The following is a 21053-nucleotide window of genomic DNA, read 5'->3' as shown; positions in this document are numbered from 1 at the left end:
CTGCCTGTCTCATATGTGAAGATACCCTAATGCAAACTTTCTAATTTACTCACATTAGGCCTACACAGTTTCTAAAGTGGTAGTTGTGGAGCTGGCAGAATAGTAGTTGTAATTATATTATTTCTAAACTGTAGAACTTCAATGCAGTGTTTACTTGCAGTCTGGATTATGCCATCTCAGGGACCAGTAAGGGAGCTCCCAAACATTTGGAGCTTGGCACTGATGTCAAGTCAGGCCCCTTAGGCTGCCTCAAGAGCAGAGGACCTGAGATCCCCAACATCTAGAGTTCAGAAGATGAGGACTGGGATCCACTCAGCCCTACCTGGCCGCCAGAAGGAGAGTGGAAAGAACCTTGGAATTCCATCACTTCAGAGGAGGCGATCCGGATCCATTCAGCTTCATCAAGCTTAGTGAATGGCAAGTCAGGTATGTAATGGTATTTCAGTTAATAGGGCACAATATCAAGATGTTTTGATACTGGTTTTCAGTACAGTATGTCATTAACTATTATGTAAATTGTTGTTATTTGAGAGCAATGTGACATATCTGAATTCTGATTAAATGCTTACTTACAGTCCGGACTATGCCATCTTGAGGACTAATGAGGGAAGTCCCAAGCATTTGGAGCTCGGCACTGATGACGAGTCAGGCCCCTCAGACTGTCTCAAGAGTGGAGGACTTTATATCCCAAACATCTGGACTTCAGGAGGTCAGGATTGTGATCCACTCAGCCTCATCAGGCCTAGTGAATGGCAAGTCAGGTGTGTAACGGTATTTCAGTTAATACGGCACAATATAAGTATTTTTTGATACTGGCTTTCAACCCAGTATAACATTAATCGTTATTCACACTTTTGTTATTTGATAGCAAAATGGCATGCCTGAATTCTAATTATATCTTTATTTACAGTCCAGAGTGTGATGCTCTGAAAGCAGATGGGAAGGACTTGAGATGTCTCCACCATTTGGAGTTCAGGATAGCATTCCACCCTGTCCTCTACAGCTGCCTCAGGATCAGATTTGAGAGGAACTGCTATATCTGATCCCAGAACTAAAGGCCACTCAGCATCTTCAGGATGACTCGAGTGTGCGGCGGTCAAGGCATCTATAATAAGTAGAATTAGAGACTGAAATGCTGTTGGCATGGCCGGGTCACCACAGTAACGCTTGAAGTAAGTAACAATAATTCATGTAGTAATACGCCAGATGACAGTGCTTTTATCAAATTCCTGTAATTTCCTCTATAAAACACAAAAAGTCATAACAAGTAAACATTTGTTAAACTGATACATTCCACATAATTATAGCATCATATTCATGATCTGTGGAACAAATATTAATATAATATATAATCTGATCCGATGTGAATTTTATTTGCAGGTCCTGTCATCAAGAACTGGATTTCTACATCATCAGTAACACCCAGAGAAATACTACATGCTGATTTCTTCTTGGTAGAAAACAGCCTCCTCTGTGGCATAAGCTTTCTTTTATGGCCCTTATCTGTTTGTCTGAAATAACCATTTTGGGCTCGAACAGCTCCTACATTTGCCTTTAAGGATAACACAGTTTTTTTAGCTTACTGCAGTTCAGCCTCTATCATTCAGCTGAGAATATTGGAAAACACTGAAATAAGCTTCTGCCTCCCTTCTAACAATGATTTCAGTGTTTTTCAAACAGATATTGTGCTTACTTCGGCTAATATTGCTTCTCTCTCACTAGTGGCTTCACCATCATCATCAGTACCCAGTACCTCTCTACTTTGCAAGGGATTTTCACCGACACTGTCATCGTGGCAAACAGTGTGAACGTGCTTACATATATTGAATCTAATACTGTAATCCATACAAGTACAGTAATACTTATGTATGCACACATTGCAATCACTACATTTTAATTTGTGCTCACAAATGTCTGTGTTATCTTTAACAATGTACACCTCTGAAGATGATGTGGATGGCACTTCCCAACCACCATCTACCTCAGTGATGAGGTCCTTGTCCGTTAACAAACTAGTTTTGTGATTATTACAAATGTCTTGAACTTTGCTTGTAATCTTCCCTTTTACATTTGCTATAAGCCAGTCAAACATCTTGGCTGTAACTAGGGACATTAGTGTAGATATGCCTTTGTCCAGTGGTTTTTCTGCCTTGCATTACCATGTATCTCCTTTAACGTCCTATGCATACTCTCCACATGCATGTTGGTATTGAGACCAGCATACATTCTGTGACAGTAGGCCCAGCACTCCACATTTCCCTCATAGTGTGTCTTGATGTATGAAGAAAATTCTGATGTGTCAGGGTCACTACTGAGCTTCTGCAGTGCTTTTTGCAGTGATTCCTGAAACATACTTACATTTCTCAACATTGACACTGATTTAATGACCCAGTACACCTCATTTCTTTTATCCAGATCTGCAATTTTCCGCTTGATATTAGTTTTCCATGCTCTGTCCACATGCCAGGTACAATAGACCCTCATCTTAGGAGCACCCATTGTCCTGTTCCATGCATTACTGTATGACTCTGCCAAATCAGACATGAATACATTGGCGCAAATTGGTCCAACCTGTGATTTTACGTACTGTAAAAATATACTTAAAACATTGATGTTATTCCCGTTACAAATTAAAAAATCACATGGGAATCCTTGCCTGAGATCATCCAGTACTAACAGAGTGGTCACTTCGAAATTATACCCGTTAAGCCCATGGGTTCCATCAATACAGATACAGTCTTCTCCATATTTTGATAACATTTCGCGTTGTTCTGTATTCATTCTCCCCTATACGAAATCTTCACTCCTCAGTTCTTGATGTTCACTAGACACGTCTTATGGTTTATAGAATAACACACACGGGTTCTTACTTTCGTTTATTTCTTTTACCCAAGCTTCGACACTGATTGCATCATTTTGATGTATGACCGACTTGTAGGAGAGGTTATAGCTTGCTGCAATGTTATGTAAGTCTTGCTTGGTAGTCAAATGGATTCTTTGCAACTCTGAATCCTGCAAACTTGTCCGTACGTTATCTAGAAGTTTCTCATACGGAAGTTCCATTGCAATATCTGTTGCTAAGGTTTCCCGCTCTTTTTGACTCTGTGGCAGGTGCCTCAGATCTTCTTTGTGACCAGCATGGGATGACACAAAATGTACTTTGTATGTTCCACCTTTGTGTACAGTTACTTTCATCTCTGCAGGGCACTTTCCATTCATTTTGTTGCTGCCTGTTAATTTAAGATGTCTTGTGCCTTTACCTTTGGAGATAAAGTTATCTGACCGACGGCAACCATAATAATGTGTAGAGCTAGTAGACCCATGTGTTTTAATAAACTTTGAATGTGTCGTGCGTTCAGTGTCTTCATTCCACTGTAAAAACTCATCTTCATTTGAGAACTGCAAATCTTCGGAATTAACTTGAATTTCATGAGCAGTTTGTAAATGATCTATCCAATTCCGTTTTGAACTACTTTCAAATGGGCATGATGTACACTTCCTGCAAAACCATGAATATTTCGTTGGTGGCGATACAAATTACTTTTAAGAGAAAAAATTTTGTCTCACACGTAGCACTGATAAGAAGCTATAGGCGCTTTAGTGGCAACAGCAAGCTCCTGTTGATGGTTTTTTGCAAACATGCTGACTGAGATTCTTTCTGTAATTATACTCGTTCCCACACACTTTGCATTTAAAAGCACTTGTTTGACTTACCACCATTGATTGCTGGTTTAATTCAAATACATGGAGAAAATAATTGTAGACATATGTGTAAGTGGTACTCTGAGATGAGCAGATGGGAATTTGTGTCTGCCTTTCTGACAATTTCAACTCAGATGGTGGTAACATCATCATTGTGCAAGATTTCTTGTAGCATAATTCACACAATGAATGTGTCCTCTGAATCATTTTGATGTAATATAACACAGCTTTTTGAAATAGTTTGGTATTTGCCCTATCACTGCAGAAGTTGTGTTCTAATGCATGACTATTGACATAAACATAAGAATGTCCCAATTGGACACTGCTGATAGATTCTCAGGATGTTTTCCATATGCTTACTATTGCTCTTGTGACCTACACAAGCATGTTTTTAAATGTTTGAAAGAAAATATCAAAATTGCTGGAGATGAAGACAAGTAGGTACTTTCAACTCTTTAAGATTTATGTCTGTTATTTATAGTAATGTAAGACTGTTCATTCACTGTCATCATGGTTGAAGCAGGATTTCTTAAGTGCCCAATGTAATTATACTTTTTGTATGTCTACTTGTAATATGTTTCTGTAATGCTTTATTATTCATGGCATTTCATTTTGTACTAATATATCTGCAATTAAATGATTGGTTGTATATTGTCAGAGCACTCAGTAAACTTTTATTTTATACAAGGTACAATGTATGTATCATGTTATAATTTCATTGTACTGTTGGTACTGTATGTATGGAATTATTTCATAAAGTTCTAAAGTGTGCAACTTTTAAATGTTAATATGGTGTACTATCCAAATAAACAGTTGAAATTGTGGCATGTAGTATAGCACAGATTGTGTATTCAAATATAGTTATCTGAATATTCAAATATAGTTTGCTACATCATTTGTATGACCAGTGAGAGAATTTTCACATTTGCGAAGGGAAAGGAATTCATTTTTGACCTTTCCAATTTATTTAATGAATAACTGTTGACATTACTGCACTCTCAAAGATAATGGTATCCCCTTGGAACATCAGATTTTGAGTCCCAGGCTAAATGCAGCTTGTTCCCCACATTTGGTTTACTCTGTTGTGTTAGTAATTTGTAGAAAGTTAATGATTCAACAAAATTATATCACTGAACAATTTTCATTTTCATTATTGCATTGCATGTCCTACATAATTAAATGCTATTCACTGTGCTGTGGTGTCAATAAAATCTAGCCATCCTAAATATGTTATGTAACGTAAATGTGTTATGTAACGTAAATGTACTGAAGGTGAAAACAAACTGAGCCTCTGAAGCAAACATCACAGGTGGTTTACAATTTTATCCCCAACACCTCACTCCATATCTTTCTACATTTAACAGAAAATCAGGCCCTAGGCTGTGAGTAAGAATTCTTCACTATCATATCAATCAATAAAGGTCTTCCTGGAAGGTCTTGGAGAGAGCCACTGGTTTGTTTGGAAAGAATAAGGGTCTTCCTGGAAGGTCTTGGAGAGAGCCACTGGTTTGTTTGGAAAGATATGGAAAGAGGTAGTAGATTATAAAAGTTTGATGACTGGCTCAATTGGCAAGAGAGCTACTCTACAAAAGCTGGTGTGGTATCTGGATTCAGGTTCAGGCTGGTTCACAAATTTCATGTTTCATTAATAAGACACCATTAATCTCATTATCTTCCAGTTCCTTGGAATATATTTCTGATCAGTTTCTTGTTTTTTTTCAATGAAATCAAAGTGCTGCCACCATGTGCCACAGTACTGCTGCTTGCTTGAGTTGAGAACTGGTAACACCTAATATCATGCCAAACACATGCCGTATTGAAAAAGTTGGATATTTTAATAACATGGGACATTGAGCCAGAATGGAGTCTGGTCCCTTTTTTCTCGCCAGGGTATATCACCTGTACAAGAATCTTTTCTATGATCTGTGTGTTTACACATAATGCCTGGGGTTCTTGTTAAGATCTCTATGTCCAATAGCCAAGATGGTAACTGCATAAAGATGCAATTAATGAAACTTGTACTTCTGTGCAGAACACTTTTAAAATAAAAATAATAGGTCTCACACTACAGATAATTGATAATATTTGAAGTCTCATGGTGATATGCAAAACTGGATGATTGACTGATCTGGCCTTGTAACACTAACCAAAACGGCCTTGCTGTGCTGGTATTCCAAACAGCTGAAAGCAAGAGGAAACTACAGCCATAATTTTTCCCGAGGGCAGCAGCTTTACTGTATGATTAAATGATGATGGCGTCCTCTTGGGTAAAATATTCCGGAGGTAAAATAGTCCCCCCATTCGGATCTCGAGGCGGGTTCTACTCAGGAGGACGTCATTATCAGGAGAAAGAAAACTGGTGTTCTACGGATCGGAGCGTGGGATGTCAGATCCCTTAATCGGGCAGGTAGGTTAGAAAATTTAAAAAGGGAAATGGATTGGTTAAAGTTAGATATAATGGGAATTAGTGAAGTTCGGTGGCAGGAGCAACAAGACTTTTGGCTAGGTGAATACAGGGTTACAAATACAAAATCAAATAGGGGTAACGCAGGAGTAGGTTTAATAATGAATAAAAAAATAGGAGTGCGGATAAGCTACTACAAACAGCATAGTGAACGCATTACTGTGGCCAAGATAGACATGAAGCCCACGCCTACTAAAGTAGTACAAGTTTATATGCCAACTAGCTCTGCAGATGATGAAGAAATTGATGAAATGTATGATGAGATAAAACGAATTATTCAGGTAGTGAAGGGAGACAAAAATTTAATAGTCATGGGTGACTGGAATTTGACAGTAGGAAAAGGAAGAGAAGGAAACATAGTAGGTGAATATGGATTGGGGCTAAGAAATGAAAGAGGAAGCTGCCTGGTAGAATTTTGCACAGAGCATAACTTAATCAAGCTAACACTTGCTTCAAGAATCATGAAAGAAGGTTGTATACATGGAAGAACCCTGGAGATACTAAAAGGTTTCAGATAGATTATATAATGGTAGGACAGAGATTTAGGAACCAGGTTTTAAATTGTAAGACATTTCCAGGGGCAGATGTGGACTCTGACCACAATCTACTGATTATGAACTGTAGATTAAAACTGAAGAAACTGCAAAAAGGTGGGAATTTAAGGAGATGGGACTTGGATAAACTGAAAGAACCAGAGGTTGTACAGAGTTTCAGGGAGAGCATAAGGGAACAATTGACAGGAATGGGCGAAAGAAATACAGTAGAAGAAGAATGGTTAGCTTTGAGGAATGAAATAGTGAAGGCAGGAGAGGACCTAGTAGATAAAAAGATGAGGGCTTTTAGAAATCCTTGGGTAACAGAAGAGATATTTAATTTAATTGATGAAAGGAGAAAATATAAAAATGCAGTAAATGAAGAAGGCAAAAAGGAATACAAACGTCTCAAAAATGAGATCGACAGGAAGTGCAAAATGGCTAAGCAGGGATGGCTGGAGGACAAATGTAAGGATGTAGAGGCTTATCTCACTAGGGGTAAGATAGATTCTGCCTACAGGAAAATTAAAGAGACCGTTGGAGAAAACAGAACCACTTGCATGAATATCAAGAGCTCAGACTGAAACCCAGTTCTAAGCAAAGAAGGGAAAGCAGATAGGTGGAGGGAGTATATAGAGGGTCTGTACAGGGGTGATGTTCTTGAGGACAATATCATGGAAATGGAAGAGGATGTGGATGAAGATGAAATGGGAGACACGATACTGTGTGAAGAGTTTGACAGAGCACTGAAAGACCTAAGTCGAAACAAGGCCCTGGGAGTAGACAACATTCCATTAGAACTACAGACAGCCTTGGGAGATCCAGTACTGACAAAAAACTACCATCTGGTGAGCAAGATGTATGAGACAGGCGAAATTCCCTCAGACTTCAAGAAGAATATAATAATTCCTATCCCAAAGAAAGAAGGTGTTGACAGATGTGAAAATTACTGAACTATCAGTTTAATAAGTCACAGCTGCAAAATACTAACACGAATTCTTTAGAGACGAATGAAAAAACTGGTAGAAGCCGACCCTGGGGAAGATCAGTTTGGATTCCATAGAGAAGTTGGAAGACGTGAGGCAATACTGACCCTACGACTTATCGTAGAAGAAAGATTAAGGAAAGGCAAACCTACGTTTCCTGCATTTGTAGACTTAGAGAAAGCTTTTGACAATGTTGACTGGAGTACTCTCTTTCAAATTCTGAAGGTGGCAGGGGTAAAATACAGGGAGCGAAAGGCTATTTACAATTTGTACAGAAACCAGATGGCAGTTATAAGAGTTGAGGGACATTAAAGGGAAGCAGTGGTTGGGAAGGGAGTGAGACAGGGTTGTAGCCTCTCCCTGATGCTATTTAATCCGTATATTGAGCAAGCAGTAAAGGAAACAAAAGAAAAGTTCGGAGTAGGTATTAAAATCCGTGGAGAAGAAATAAAAACTTTGAGGCTCGCTGATGATATTGTAATTCTGTCAGAAACAGCAAAGAACTTGGAAGAGCAGTTGAACGGAATGGACAGTGTCTTGAAAGGAGGGTATAAGATGAACATCAACAAAAGCAAAACAAGGATAATGGAATGTAGTCGAATTAAGTCGGGTGATGCTGAGGGAATTAGATTAGGAAATGAGACACTGAAAGTAGTAAAGGAGTTTTGCTATTTGGGGAGCAAAATAACTGATGATGGTTGAAGTAGAGAGGATATAAAATGTAGACTGGCAATGGCAAGGAAAGCATTTCTGAAGAAGAGAAATTTGTTAACATCGAGTATTGATTTAAGTGTTAGGAAGTCGTTTCTGAAAGTATTTGTATGGAGTGTAGCCATGTATGGAAGTGAAACGTGGATGATAAATAGTTTAGACAAGAAGAGAATAGAATCTTTCAAAATGTGGTGCTACAGAAGACTGCTGAAGATTAGATGGGTAGATCACATAACTAATGAGGAAGTATTGAATAGGATTGGGGAAAAGAGAAGTTTGTGGCACAACTTGACCAGAAGAAGGGATCGGTTGGTAGGACATGTTCTGAGGCATCAAGGAATCACCAATTTAGTACTGGAGGGCAGCGTGGAGGGTAAAAATCGTAGAGGGAGACCAAGAGATGAATACACTAAGCAGATTCAGAAGGATGTAGGCTGCAGTAGGTACTGGGAGATGAAGAAGCTTGCACAGGATAGAGTAGCATGGAGAGCTGCATCAAACCAGTCTCAGGACTAAAGACCACAACAACAACAACATCCTACATCATTACAAAATGTCATATTCGTAATCTATGGAACAAGTTTTTATGTATGTAAGTATAATAGAGATGATATAGTAATACTATTTTACAAAATAAAACAGTAATATGTAATACTTATGTATGGTTAGTTTTCACCCACCCTAACACGCGGTTGGGGGATTTGGATGAAAAAAAAAAAAGGTCAGAGAAATGAAATTTAAACAACAACATTGAGTCATTAGACAAACTCTTGTTAAAAAGGGGAAAATAATTAAAAATATAATAGAATGATTTTGCTGCTTAGTAAATGTGAAACATATTTGGCCAACCCCAGCCACCCTCTGAACACACCAAAATCTCCCATGAAAGAAAATGACAGAGGGTCTTTAAGACAAACTTAATGAGATAATCAGACACAAACAAGAGTAGTGTCACTGAGTAATCACCAGACTAAAGTGGATTATCCACCACCTTTAGAAAATCACTAAAGCAATTCTGTTAATCATTTTAAAAGTTATAAAACAACAATCAAAATTTAGTAACAAATATTTGCAAAAGTTGACGTGTTGAAGGAACTCATAAATTCTACTTAATCTCTCTAATTATTTTCCTCACATGAGTGTGTGCATAGACAGCCTACTGCTCCTGGTTACGGAATGGCAGATATCATTCCTCCAAGTCAGTAGACGTTTCTTTGCTAATCCAAGTTCGTGGGGATGAATGTGTGAGTAGCTTTGTGGAACATGGAAACAATGAAACGCTTTCATAATGCTGAAAGACAGCCAACTGGCTGGATACTGCCCAGTTAGCCTTTTGGGCATTCCCTCTGTCAGGTCTACTTTATCTGATGTGTGGGTTCAGTTGGGGAAGAAGTCACATACACAAAGGTTGTTAGCCACTTCCTAATGTGCAGTTTCTGTCAGGATGAGCAAGCAGGGTGAGAATAGATCTATGGTAGTAGTGCTGAAGCAGGTAGCATACGATAGAATGATATCTTCAGTCTGTGTGAGACCCTCATTTTCTCAAACCCTCAGCCAGGTGCCACTCCACTCAAACTACACTGTATGCATAAAAATCTTCTAGCAGGAGAATTATCTGTGAGGGTCTCACTGTCAAGGATCATGTGGTGGAAGACACTGCGACATTAAATAGGCATGAACCATGACAGCAACTGCCTATGCTGATGTGATTAAAGATGCAGTAAAGGCTGATACGTGTCATTGACAAAAACAGTCAGCCCACATTTTGCTCTGTGATTGGTAATGTTTTCTCTTCAGTGGAGGCTATTGTCTCCCATCACAGGAGTGTCAATGGGTTCAAAAATGTTTCTTGCAAACAGAGACACAATGGTCTTTCCAGCACTATGAGCTTCATTTCCTCTATGTGAATGCTGTAACCCATTACATGGGTGCAATTTTACACTCCTGGAAATGGAAAAAAGAACACATTGACACCGGTGTGTCAGACCCACCACACTTGCTCCGGACACTGCGAGAGGGCTGTACAAGCAATGATCACACGCACGGCACAGCGGACACACCAGGAACCGCGGTGTTGGCCGTCGAATGGCGCTAGCTGCGCAGCATTTGTGCACCGCCGCCGTCAGTGTCAGCCAGTTTGCCGTGGCATACGGAGCTCCATCGCAGTCTTTAACACTGGTAGCATGCCGCGACAGCGTGGACGTGAACCGTATGTGCAGTTGACGGACTTTGAGCGAGGGCGTATAGTGGGCATGCGGGAGGCCGGGTGGACGTACCGCCGAATTGCTCAACACGTGGGGCGTGAGGTCTCCACAGTACATCGATGTTGTCGCCAGTGGTCGGCGGAAGGTGCACGTGCCCGTCGACCTGGGACCGGACCGCAGCGACGCACGGATGCACGCCAAGACCGTAGGATCCTACGCAGTGCCGTAGGGGACCGCACCGCCACTTCCCAGCAAATTAGGGACACTGTTGCTCCTGGGGTATCGGCGAGGACCATTCGCAACCGTCTCCATGAAGCTGGGCTACGGTCCCGCACACCGTTAGGCCGTCTTCCGCTCACGCCCCAACATCGTGCAGCCCGCCTCCAGTGGTGTCGCGACAGGCGTGAACGGAGGGACGAATGGAGACGTGTCGTCTTCAGCGATGAGAGGATGAGAGTCGCTTCTGCCTTGGTGCCAATGATGGTCGTATGCATGTTTGGCGCCGTGCAGGTGAGCGCCACAATCAGGACTGCATACGACCGAGGCACACAGGGCCAACACCCGGCATCATGGTGTGGGGAGCGATCTCCTACACTGGCCGTACACCACTGGTGATCGTCGAGGGGACACTGAATAGTGCACGGTACATCCAAACCGTCATCGAACCCATCGTTCTACCATTCCTAGACCGGCAAGGGAACTTGCTGTTCCAACAGGACAATGCACGTCCGCATGTATCCCGTGCCACCCAACGTGCTCTAGAAGGTGTAAGTCAACTACCCTGGCCAGCAAGATCTCCGGATCTGTCCCCCACTGAGCATGTTTGGGACTGGATGAAGCGTCGTCTCACGCGGTCTGCACGTCCAGCACGAACGCTGGTCCAACTGAGGCGCCAGGTGGAAATGGCATGGCAAGCCGTTCCACAGGACTACATCCAGCATCTCTACGATCGTCTCCATGGGAGAATAGCAGCCTGCATTGCTGCGAAAGGTGGATATACACTGTACTAGTGCCGACATTGTGCATGCTCTGTTGCCTGTGTCTATGTGCCTGTGGTTCTGTCAGTGTGATCATATGATGTATCTGACCCCAGGAATGTGTCAATAAAGTTTCCCCTTCCTGGGACAATGAATTCACGGTGTTCTAATTTCAATTTCCAGGAGTGTATCTACTTTGTTTCTTCTACCCTCCTATTGTGACAGTGGGCAACTGATCAGTGGGGTAGGACAAGCAGGACTTGCAGACACGGATGTGGAAGCATTGGTGTTGTGTGGTTTGAGGAGTATTTGGCTTTTGGGTAGCAAGCCTACCACTAGAATTTGACATTGAAACATTTTCTTCCATAGTCTTCCAGTTGCCATGACCACTACTCTTATGTCCTTATGACAAGATCACCTGCAGGTGCAGAATTTTGATCGTTTTTTGTGAGTTGGCTAGTGCATATGTTTCTGTTGATAATGTAGGCAGTGGGGAGCTGGCGTGGTAATTACGATGATAAATAATCACTCGCACTCTCAGCACTTGCTATGAATACTTTTATTCTCGGAGCATATACACAATGGATGTAGCATAGACCGCGAACTAAGAAGAATTGATCTGGCAAAGATACAGTTCCTCTCGCTGCAGTACAGGGCAGTGATATTATTGAGGGGTAGAGTCAGTGGTTCTAAATCCCCACACTGTCTTCACCACTGTAACAGCACAGGCCACAAATGCTGTGATTTGGTGGACTACAATTACTCTCTGAATCCATTGAATGTGATTCCTTTCATTATTTTTACTTATTACATTCTTTCTCTGCTTGGAAAATAGGGTAATCATTTCTCCAATCTGAGAGTTATCTGAAGTAGTCGATGTACACCAATGGGGTACATGCTGCCTGCTTCATGTGTGCCTCAACATATTTGCTGTAAGATGTCTTACCCTTGTAGGTCATTACCATAAGATCCAACTAGCGATATTTAAAACATCACATGGTACTGGTGATGAATGCCCTAACCACTGGACACATTACTACCTGTGTTTACATACTGTGGTAGAATGCTAAATCATAATAAATGTAACAGTTTTTCCAGGTCTTTATTGTTCCTACTAGTGACTTGTTCTGCATCCATGATCCATTGATAAGCTGCTTCATATTTTAAAATCATGTCCGTGAGGTCTCTACATGTTACCCTTTCTACTATTTGGAGAATAGAAGCCAGCCTCACTGTTTCCTTTTCTATAAGTAGTATGTCATTAAACAGGCCCATTATTAACTTATATTGTCAAAATTCAAACAACGGAAACTCCAGGTAAGAATATTAACAATGTAGGAAAAGACACATTGCTACTTACCATAAAGTTTACATGTTAAGTTGCAATTAAAAGACACTTAAACATAAACTTTCAGCCAAAGCCTTCATCAGAAAAAGAGAAACACATCATTCATTCACACAAGCAAGCACACCTCACGCACACATGACTGCCACTTCCAGCAGCTCGGCCAAAATGGGGGAGTTGGGGAAACCTTCTCAGAAGATCCCTCCCTTCTCCCATCATCAAAACGATATCATTAGATACTTGAACCCTGATAGTTTCATCACAGCTTTCAGGATAGTTATTTAAGAACTTTGACTCATTATGACTCTTTTTCATGGAACTGAGGTACTTAATGGCTCAGGAGGACTTTTCAATATCTGCCGTTATCCATTTGTTTTGTGAGACTTTGATATGATGTAGGTACCTCTGGAAATGTCTTTTCAAAATTCAATTTAAAAATGTTGAGAATTTAGAGATTTTCACATTTACACCAGTTTCTCCATATAATTCATCTCAACTTTGGTTTGCTTGTTATTTTGAAATATCTTCTATTTTTATTTCTGATAGATGTCTTTTGCAAGCTTGCAGTTTCGGGATTTTCCCATGGCAGATTTTACTGTTGTTGTTTGCCAGAAATGGTCTGACAGCCAAAGATATTTTTCAGCTACATCACACTTTTCCCTGTCCATGTTTGTGGCCACATTGTCAATCACCAATGGAGCCACTGCAGTAATATTTATTACACTATTGACCAACAGGGACATGCCAAAACTTTGAAGAATATTGATGAGGGTTCTACTTGTTTTGTTTTGATATTTATGTTTATGTCTCCACAGAGAGGTTTGTTTACTTTTCTGTCTGAGACTTTTAGAACTTCTGTTAATTTATTGAAAAAAGTTCCCACACTACTACTAGGAATTTGATACACAAACAATATGATTAATTTTTTATTTGTATCAAGCCCTGTTAATTCAGTAGCTGATATTTCAAAGTGTTAGTCTTCACTTATTGTAGCAAGGACACACCTTGATTTGAGCCACATTCCTTCTCTCGTATAAATGCACAATCCTCAATCCTTTTGAAGTAGCCCTGCAGTAAGGGTCTGTCCTTTTATACAATGCTAATAATACATGTTGGATTTCTGTGTTTTTACACTGGTGCTCAGTGACAGAAACTACTGTGCAGTACAAAGACTGGATCTCAACTTCAGACTGTTGTATTTTATGTTTTATTGATTGTATGACTTGATGAAGAGTTGTTAAGTATCTGGAATGTCCCATGATACTATTTCTGATGGGTTCTTGTTTTCTTATGACATGTAAAAATATCCATATTGTAAACGATTTTATCAGATTTTTTTATCTGCTTCAGATACTCTTTAGTTGGGGGAATCTGTTATCTGGATTTATCATAAAAAGAATCTACTTCTCCTATGTATGACAGCAAATATTTCACCATGCTTGGTCAAAGGTACACCCCATATAATACGATGAATCTACTGTACCAATCTTCTCTTCCTCTTCCTGCTTAGGACTAGGCTACATCTAGTGACTCACCATCTATTGATGGTACCAACTGGCATGACAGCAACATGTGTGAACTTGACTGCCATCAGTGCCTTCTGTAACCCCACATTAATCTGCCTCAAAGCTCCATATAGGTGTGGCCAATCATGGCACTGGAACAGCTCATCAAAGTGTGCATTTATGCCATGAGTCAGGGAAAGTGTCTTGTCCAGGTCACCACCTATGTCTTATCCCCCATTCCTGTCCCAACTGTTTCTCATCCCTACCCACCATCACCACATGGTCATCTTTTGAGAAATCCTTAGCTAAAGACCCCAAGTCCTCCATCACTTGACATAGCCCTGAATTTAGTTTGAATATACTCGTGACCTTGTATGCTACCCTAATTTTTTCTGTAACTGAGGCCTACATCTTGCCCATGACTACTACCTAGCAGCACCACATTTTTTCTTCCCAACTCCTTGTATACTCCTAGGCTTCCTGACATTGGTTGAAAGGTGTTGTACATTTCCTGCTCCTAGTCCTACCTGAGGCTATTCTCCACTTGACTCTGGCAGTAGTAGATACCTGTTTTTGGCGTTGATAATAAAACTATCAGATCACATTCTCTTTCTTCCTACCAGCTGCCAGTTCCCAACCGCTGTCCTCCCCTTTTACCTCTCTTGATCCTGATCAATTCCTCACTGCTTCCTTTTCTGTTCTTCAGACAAAATGTTCCAACTGCATACTCTGCATTTCCAGGAGTGAGCCTCTTCTGTTTTCCCAATGTTCTCCCCACTGCATCCCCCCCTCCCCCATCCAACCCCAGTGAGAATATTTTCTACAAGACTGGCAACAAATCACCGTACTCACTATTCTATAACAGCTCATGTATTTCTCACTCGTGATTGAATTCGATAGAAGAATTAAGTTCAACAGTAAATAATGTTTCAAATTTGTCAAGGACGTGATATTGGCTGTAAGTACACAAACACGATGATATATTGTTTTGTCTTGTTGTCGCTGTTTACATACTGACTTAGAGATACAGAACAATTAATTACTAATTACTTTGGTTTTAGAGAAATCACTTTATAAAGATTGTTTCGATATGTTTTTAAACGTTAGCAACTCAGAAATTGTATGCCTACATCACGTCTGTCTAACCAGTAAACAATACGAACTGCGTTGATAAAAATGAGTTAAAACGTTTAATTACACTTTTCTGTTAAGAACAGACAGAATAGACACTATTGAATCTAACAGCTGCTTTGTTTTAACGAAATTTAAATTATTAAGAAAACTTAAGCAGATATTTTAGTGTCTATGTAACACAAAATTTCGGCCTACGTCGCGAGTATTGGGATTTCTAATAAACGAATTGCTTTTAAGAAAAATGATTACTTAAAACGCTAAATATTCATTTTCGTAACAGGAACGGACACTACAGCAGGTATACAAAATAAGAGCTCCTACTTCTCACGGCACTCCTACACCCACACAACATTTAAGTCACTACAGGTAAACTGAAAGTAGATCAATAAATAGTACGTAATTTTGAAGCGAATTAGTCGTTCCATTGAAGTATTTGGTAATTATAACAATAATTCATAGGTTGCAATACGCCTACTTCGAACTTTACATACAGACGCAAATACTATACCCGTAATAATGAAATACCTCATGTGTCATGTATGGAAAATACGACTGGCTTCATAACGCTTTTGTCATCAATATGATTTTTATATTCTTCATTTCTTTAGGTCCAATGAGTGAAGCTACATTTTATAAACATAAAGATTTTGAGTCAACTTAGGACATTGTAAACAAGTAGGCCTGTCTATTCTTACTAGATTATTGCTTCTATTCCGTAGCAGAATTTTTTGGAAGTTTGAGATACAGAGACTAGAAACAAGACAGTGAAGCTACCGCAAATAGTGCAAGCTGTTTGGTGGATAACGCTTACATTTATGTCTCTACTGGCATATTACAGTATTTTTACTGTGCTGTGTTACCGTTTTGATTTGTTTGTTCTGTGTCTCATAATCTGGAAAAATTTTTTTTTTTTTGGATGAATAAAAGAAATAAACTCTGTTGCCGTCTGCGGCATCATAAGCTTTTAATATCGATATACGTAACATTTCCAAGCACATTATTTGCGAAGTGTAGTGTATTTTATATTAGCCGGCATGGTAGCTCAGCGTGTTCGGTCAGAGAGCCGGTTGGCCTCTGTAATAAAAAACTGAGTTAATGGATCAACAACGAACTTAAACGGATGTCTTACGACGTCCGCCCCGAGCAGATGCAACGAACAGAAGTGAACAAACTGAGTACTCGCTTCGGCGGTACATATACTAAAATTGGAACGATACAGAGAAGATTAGCATGGCCCCTGCGCTAGGATGACACGCAAAATCGCGAAGCGTAGCACATTTTATATTTTTTGAACAGCCGGCACGGTAGCTCAGCGTGTTCGGTCAGAGAGCCGGTTAGCCTCTGTAATAAAAAACTGAGTGGAAGGATCAACCATCGAACTTGAACAGGATGTCTTGCGACGTCCGCAACGACCAACCACAACGAAAAAAAAAAAAACCTGTTCTAGGCGCTACAGTCTAGAACCGCGCGACCGCTACGGTCGCAAGTTCGAATCCTGCCTCGGGCATGGATGTGTGTGATGTCCTTACGGTAGTGAGGTTCAAGTTGTTCCAAGTTCTAGGGGACTGATGACCTCAGAAGTTAAGTCCCGTAGTGCTCAGAGCCATTTTGATTAATTTGATGGTAATTGGCCCACATTATAATTAACAGATAACACGTTTGTACTTCGCTTTCATTTATTATTTTAAATCATTCGTGATTTTTTATTCCGCTTGATGTAAATACCATTAGGTACCGGTAATCCATTTTAAGTTATAGACACTTCTACTTCATCAATCACACACAGTTATAATCGTAGTCGTGTCTGTAAACGTTTACATCACGTTCTAACAGTCGCGACTACTTCGCCTCGATTTTGTTCCCTACCACGCCAGCAGCGCCCCAGGCGGCCAGTAACTTAAACTGTGAGTTCGGCGCGATGGTGAAAGCGAATAGTGGTTGTTTATTTTGATTTCTACATTGGTTTTTACAAGCGGTAGCGTTTGTAGCGCAATAAATTGCAGTAACAACAGGAAGAAGGCACTACAGCTGTCTTTTTTAGGTTTCCTAAGCATCCTGAGAGGTATGTACCATCATGTTACTAAACTTTATTGTCATGATTCACTTGCAAACTACGTGTGTATTAATGATTAATGTTTCGTTTTAGGAGCAGAAAATGGTTAGGTAATAGCAGACGAGAAGACCTTATGAAATAATATTACGTTTTGTTCGCTACATTTCGAACAAAACCAGTTCATGAACGCAGACAATAATAAACTCGTGTGGAATGCAGTACCCACACTGTTTTGCATCCCAAATAAGCCACTTCAACTGGCAATGAAGAGGAAACTGCCACAAAGCTTCGACAATCCATCTAAAGCTGTAAAACAGTCCTATGACGCAGAAGCAGCCAATTCAACTCGCCATGTATCAGTGCCAGATTCGTGCTTTGATAATGAAGTGGTTAGATTAAGAGAAGTTATTTGTGTCTTACAAAAGCGTAATGTTTGGTATTTATTTCATTCACTTCTGTTAGTCACTTAATTTTCCTTGCTTCCTTCGCGTGATGACATTATTTTGTTAGCAACTTGTTCACTGACAGATTGTTTGAAAATTATTCAAGTATTTGGTTTTGCGTGAAATGTAATGTAATCAGCTCATTATAATGTTTTCAACATGTTTCACCCACTATCTGGCAGTTGCTTGTCCCACTTAGAATAATGTAAAGATGAAGGTTGTACTTGTGGCAACAGGTTCAAATGGCCCTGAGCACTATGGGACTTCAGTCCCCTAGAACTTAGAACTACTTAAACCTAACTAACCTAAGGACATCACACACATCCATGCCCGAGGCAGGATTCGAACCTGCGACCGTAGCGATCGCGTGATTCCAGACTGTAGCGCCCAGAACCGCTCGGCCACACCGGCCGGCGTGGCAACAGGAGACAATGACAAACAGTAGGCCTACAGAACGATAAATGAGCTGTCGATCGCTTTTGCATGTAGAGGTACATGTCTGTGCTTCTTACATGTGAATCTGTGTGTTTATATTCTTTTGATATCCATGAGGTAAGCTGCAATTCTATCCAACGTCACAAGTGTTTCTTCACGAATGTGTTGTAGCTTGCCACTCGATTCATGGTTTCTGTCCATACTTGCACTTATTTTAGAATCATTTTTAGAAACATATATGCCATCTGATACTACACAAACCCTTGGAGGCAAGAAAATAACTCAAATATTTCGTAAATTACGTAGGCAATGGATGCAAATCAAACATGCTTACGAAGCGTCTGATGTTCACCTTACTCGCCGCTTGGAGCGCTAATGTCTCTCCAGCTGTCAAACGGCAACGACTTTTACTGCGGTGAGTGTCGCGACTGTTATGTTAGACTGTGGTTTACATTAATACCTGAAACTTAAAATCTTTGCATTATACGTGTTGGAAACTTCTTTTTCTCGTTCTAGGAGCAACATATCTGCGACGATGTGTATCGTTTTGCTCGGTTGGGCGGAGCATCTTGCTGATCAGGGGTGGAGCTTAAGTGGGGTGGGCGGGGACTATGTGTCGGGATCTTCGCAAGCTTTAAGCTCATGTCACGATACCATCCTGACATGTACAAACTTGTGTCAGGAGTGGGATCTTTCCCACCGTTCTATCTGAAACGATATTTTCCTGCCGATCCTATGTGTTGGCAACCATAGCAACGCCTAGCGGTTTGCTGCCGCGGGCCGCTAAGCGCTGTTTCCGCTAGATGCGCCTTCGGGCGCCCCCGACAACGTGTTAGGCCGTGACGGTCCTACCAAGCATGCAAGCGCACTATATGGCCACGCGCAGCTACACTCCTGGAAATTGAAATAAGAACACCGTGAATTCATTGTCCCAGGAAGGGGAAACTTTATTGACACATTCCTGGGGTCAGATACATCACACGATCACACTGACAGAACCACAGGCACATAGACACAGGCAACAGAGCATGCACAATGTCGGCACTAGTACAGTGTATATCCACCTTTCGCAGCAATGCAGGCTGCTATTCTCCCATGGAGACGATCGTAGAGATGCTGGATGTAGTCCTGTGGAACGGCTTGCCATGCCATTTCCACCTGGCGCCTCAGTTGGACCAGCGTTCGTGCTGGACGTGCAGACCGCGTGAGACGACGCTTCATCCAGTCCCAAACATGCTCAATGGGGGACAGATCCGGAGATCTTGCTGGCCAGGGTAGTTGACTTACACCTTCTAGAGCACGTTGGGTGGCACGGGATACATGCGGACGTGCATTGTCCTGTTGGAACAGCAAGTTCCCTTGCCGGTCTAGGAATGGTAGAACGATGGGTTCGATGACGGTTTGGATGTACCGTGCACTATTCAGTGTCCCCTCGACGATCACCAGTGGTGTACGGCCAGTGTAGGAGATCGCTCCCCACACCATGATGCCGGGTGTAGGCCCTGTGTGCCTCGGTCGTATGCAGTCCTGATTGTGGCGCTCACCTGCACGGCGCCAAACACGCATACGACCATCATTGGCACCAAGGCAGAAGCGACTCTCATCGCTGAAGACGACACGTCTCCATTCGTCCCTCCATTCACGCCTGTCGCGACACCACTGGAGGCGGGCTGCACGATGTTGGGGCGTGAGCGGAAGACGGCCTAACGGTGTGCGGGACCGTAGCCCAGCTTCATGGAGACGGTTGCGAATGGTCCTCGCCGATACCCCAGGAGCAACAGTGTCCCTAATTTGCTGGGAAGTGGCGGTGCGGTCCCCTACGGCACTGCGTAGGATCCTACGGTCTTGGCGTGCATCCGTGCGTCGCTGCGGTCCGGTCCCAGGTCGACGGGCACGTGCACCTTCCGCCGACCACTGGCGACAACATCGATGTACTGTGGAGACCTCACGCCCCACGTGTTGAGCAATTCGGCGGTACGTCCACCCGGCCTCCCTCATGCCCACTATACGCCCTCGCTCAAAGTCTGTCAACTGCACATACGGTTCACGTCCACGCTGTCGCGGCATGCTACCAGTGTTAAAGACTGCGATGGAGCTCCGTATGCCACGGCAAACTGGCTGACACTGACGGCGGCGGTGCACAAATGCTGCGCAGCTAGCGCGATTCGACGGCCAACACCGCGGTTCCTAGTGTGTCCGCTGTGCCGTGCGTGTGATCATTGCTTGTACAGCCCTCTCGCAGTGTCCGGAGCAAGTATGGTGGGTCTGACACACCGGTGTCAATGTGTTCTTTTTTCCATTTCCAGGAGTGTATATTGCGTCTCACGCCGGGGCGAGCCGCCGGCAGTAGAAGCATCGCCGCGGGCTGCGCCGCACCGTCCTTCGCCTCTGGGTGCTGTAACTGGACAGCCGCCAACGTCACCTCCGTGTGATTTAAGTGTCACTGCAATGCATTCTGCTAGGTAACAACTCTGGCGAACTTCCGCCGAGGGGACTTTTCATCGTCTAGAATAGAGTGAGACCTTTTTATTTTGTGCATCTGTTCGGTCTCAGTCCCAGTT

The 21053-nt window shown here is 41.8% G+C and overlaps 1 non-coding gene across 1 annotated transcript; it reads left to right on the top strand.

Moving 5' to 3' along the window:
* The first annotated feature begins 16736 nt into the window (after positions 1-16736).
* Positions 16737-16843, top strand: LOC124723904. The gene has a single exon (XR_007006566.1). It is a non-coding gene; the product is annotated as a U6 spliceosomal RNA (small nuclear RNA).
* The last annotated feature ends 4210 nt before the right edge of the window (positions 16844-21053 follow it).

Source organism: Schistocerca piceifrons, chromosome X, assembly GCF_021461385.2.
Source record: "Schistocerca piceifrons isolate TAMUIC-IGC-003096 chromosome X, iqSchPice1.1, whole genome shotgun sequence".
Classification (NCBI taxonomy): domain Eukaryota; kingdom Metazoa; phylum Arthropoda; class Insecta; order Orthoptera; family Acrididae; genus Schistocerca; species Schistocerca piceifrons.
The sequence above is the reverse complement of the archived record's forward strand: the minus strand, read 5'-3'. Positions and strand labels throughout refer to the sequence as shown.